General features: G+C 65.6%; 1 non-coding gene across 1 annotated transcript; it reads left to right on the top strand.

The window, feature by feature from the left end:
- Window positions 1-260: 260 nt before the first annotated feature.
- Window positions 261-379, top strand: LOC131864320 (5S ribosomal RNA). The gene has a single exon (XR_009363152.1). It is a non-coding gene; the product is annotated as a 5S ribosomal RNA (ribosomal RNA).
- The last annotated feature ends 3,430 nt before the right edge of the window (window positions 380-3,809 follow it).

Raw genomic sequence — 3,809 nt, forward strand, 5'->3', positions numbered from 1 at the left:
CGCCCGAGGTGGTGTGTGGGCACCGCGTTGCAGACGGGACACTGCACGCACACGACGCCCCGTCCAGGTGCACGCACGTAGGCCGGGCCGGGTGCACACCCGACGCCCTAGCAAGGTGAGCGCACCCGGGCAGGGCTCACACTTGGCGAACGGGGCGCACTTCGCGAGGGAGGGTGTGCACCTCGACGGGGGTGGGTGGCCGGGGTGGATTCGCACGTGGGTCGCGGTTTGCTAAGTACACACTGCGACAAGCTCATAACGGGTGCGATCATACCAGCGTTAGTGCACCGGATCCCATCAGAACTCCGCAGTTAAGCGCGCTTGGGCCGGAGTAGTACTAGGATGGGTGACCTCCCGGGAAGTCCCGGTGTTGCACCCTTTCTTAGTTTTTCGCCGGGCGTCGCAATGCTATTTGAATAAACCTTTTGCCCGTTTGCGTTCTCGTCGGGGCCGGGCCGGGCCGGGGTGCGCTGCCCGCACTACCGCGCGCGCGGGGGGCGACACCGAGCGCGCACCCGAGGCGCCCCGAGCACACAGGCCACGGTGCAACCCGGGCGTTGTGCGCGCACCCCGGTGCGCCCGAGGTGCTGCGCGCGCACCCAGGTGAAATCGGTGTGCACCTCGGCCAGTGCGCGCTCGGTCGAGTCGCGCACGTTGGCCAAGGTGCACGGTGATGTTTCTTACTCTAAGGTTCCGCACCAGACGCCCGGGACAGGTGAGCGAAGCTGGGCGGGGCCGGGTGCGCGGCCGGGGCAGGTGCACGCAGCTGGAGAGAGCTTTGGAGCACACCAGAGGTGCGCACCTTGGAGCACACTTCGGAGCGCACCAATGATGCGCTCCATTCAAAAGTTTCCTGAAAAGGCAAAAAAAGTTGAGATTATAGAATTTCCCACTTGAGAGATTGTAAAAAAAAAAAATTTAAAATGAAGGAAACGCGGGTGCCAAGGTGTGCGCGCCCGGGTGCGCAGCCCAGCCAAGGTGTGCGCACCAAGGCGCCCACCCTGGCGAAGGTGCACGCAAGGTGCGCACCCGAGGCAAACCGGACAATTAACCCAACTTTCGACTTCGCGCGCACCTGCGCACCTTGGAGCGCACTTCGGAGCGCTCCTTGTTGCGCACCAATCTTGGGCACCTCGGAGTGCACCATGGCGCCCACCAAGGTGCGCACCCGGGGCAAACCGAGCTCCGACTTCGTGCGCACCTTGGAGCGCACGAAAGGTGCGCACCATGGCGCCCACCAAGGTGCGCAGCCCAGCCAAGGCGTGCGCATCAAGGTGCGCACCCTGGCGAAGGTGCGCACCCGGGGCAAACCGAGCTCCGACTTCGTGCGCACCTTGGAGCGCACAAAGGGTGCGCAACCCAGCCAAGGTGTGCGCACCCCGGGCAAACCGAGCTCCGAATCGTGCGCACCTTGGAGCACACTTCGGAGCCCTCCTTGGTGCGCACCGATGTTGCGCACCTCGGAGCGCACCCGGGGAAAACAATGCAATTAACCCGACTTTCGACTTCGTGGGCACCTCGGAGCGCTCTCGGGTTCGCACCTCGGAGCACACCGAGGTGCGCACCTTTGATGCGCTGCCTTCACCAATTTCCAGAAAAGGCAAGAAAACATTGAGAAGGTGTGCGCACCGAGGTGCCCACCCTGGCGAAGGTGCACGCGAGGTGCGCACCCGGGGCAAACCGGGCTCCGACTTCGTGCACGCCATGCTGCGCACCTTGGAGGGCCATGGTGCGCACCTTGGAGCACACTTCGGAGCGCTCAATGGTGCCCAACCCAGCCAAGGTGCCCACCGCGGCGAAGGTGCACGCGAGGTGCGCACCCGGGGCAAACCGGGCTCCGACTTCGTGCACGCCGCACCTTGGAGCACACTTCGGAGCGCTCCTTGGTGCGCACCAGGGCGCGCAACCCAGCCGAGGTGCCCACCCCGGCGAAGGTGCACGCGGGGTGCGCACCCGAGGCAAACCGGGCTCCGACTTCGTGCACGCCATGGTGCCCACCGCGGCGAAGGTGCACGCGAGGTGCGCACCCGGGGCAAACCGGGCTCCGACTTCGTGCACGCCGCACCTTGGAGCACACTTCGGAGCGCTCCTTGGTGCGCACCAGGGCGCGCAACCCAGCCGAGGTGCCCACCCCGGCGAAGGTGCACGCGAGGTGCGCACCCGGGGCAAACCGGGCTCCGACTTCGTGCACGCCATGGTGCCCACCGCGGCGAAGGTGCACGCGAGGTGCGCACCCGGGGCAAACCGGGCTCCGACTTCGTGCACGCCGCACCTTGGAGCACACTTCGGAGCGCTCCTTGGTGCGCACCATGGTGCCCACCAGGGCGCGCAACCCCGCCGAAGGTGCACGCGAGGTGCGCACCCGGGGCAAACCGGGCTCCGACTTCGTGCACGCCGCACCTTGGAGCACACTTCGGAGCGCTCCTTGGTGCGCACCAGGGCGCGCAACCCCGCCGAAGGTGCACGCGAGGTGCGCACCCGGGGCAAACCGGGCTCCGACTTCGTGCACGCCATGGTGCGCACCAGGGTGCCCACCGCGGCGAAGGTGCGCACCCGGGGCAAACCGGGCTCCGACTTCGTGCACGCCGCACCTTGGAGCACACTTCGGAGCGCTCCTTGGTGCGCACCAGGGCGCGCAACCCAGCCGAGGTGCCCACCCCGGCGAAGGTGCACGCGAGGTGCGCACCCGGGGCAAACCGGGCTCCGACTTCGTGCACGCCATGGTGCCCACCGCGGCGAAGGTGCGCACCCGGGGCAAACCGGGCTAGGACTTCGTGCACGCCGCACCTTGGAGCACACTTCGGAGCGCTCCTTGGTGCGCACCATGGTGCCCACCAGGCCGCGCAACCCAGCCAAGGTGTGCGCACCAAGGTGCACGCGAGGTGCGCACCCGGGGCAAACCGGGGTCCGGCTTCGTGCACGCCGCACCTTGGAGCACACATCGGGGCGCTCCCGGGTTCGCACCGGCGTTGCGCACCGTGGTGGGCACCTCGGAGCGCACCGTGGTGGGCACCTCGGAGCACACCAAGGTGGGCAGCGAGGTGCGCACCTTTGATGCGATGCCTTCACTAATTTCCATAAAAGGCAAAAGAAAACGAGATTTTAAAATTTCCGTTTTGAAAGATAGTGAGAAAAAGGGAATGCTGGTGCCATCTTGAGCCCGCCCTGGTGCGCAGCCCAGCCAAGGTGTGCGCACCAAGGTGCCCACCCTGGCGAAGGTGCGCGCCCGGGCAATTAACCCAACTTCCAACTTCGCGCGCGCCAGGGTGGGAGCGCACCCAACAACCGGGCCTGGGAAGAGCCAATGCGAGAAACCCCACCAAACGCTCTGACAAAAAAAGAGGGGGCGCTCCAGTAACCCCGCTTCGGAGCGCACCCTGGGCAAACCCAGCCAGGGTGCCCACCCCGGCCAAGGTGCAGGCGAGGTGCGCACCCGGGGCAAACCGGGCTCCGACAACGTGCACGCCGCACCTTGGAGCACACTTCGTAGCGCTCCCGGGTGCGCACCTCAGAGCACACCAAGGTGGGCAGCGAGGTGCGCACCTTTGATGCGCTGCCTTCACTAATTTCCAGAAAAGGCAAAAAAAAGAGGAGATTTTAAAATTTCCGTTTTGAAAGATAGTGAAAAAAACGGAACGCGGGTGCCATCTTGAGCCCGCCCGGGTGCACAGCCCAGGTAAGGTGCCCACCCTGGCAAAGGTGCGCACCCGGGCAATTAACCCTACTTCCGACTTCGTGCGCGCCAGGGTGGCAACCGGGCCTGGGAAGAGCCAATGCGAGAAACCCCACCAAACGCTCCGACAAAAAAA

Source organism: Cryptomeria japonica, unplaced genomic scaffold, assembly GCF_030272615.1.
Source record: "Cryptomeria japonica unplaced genomic scaffold, Sugi_1.0 HiC_scaffold_83, whole genome shotgun sequence".
NCBI lineage: Eukaryota > Viridiplantae > Streptophyta > Pinopsida > Cupressales > Cupressaceae > Cryptomeria > Cryptomeria japonica.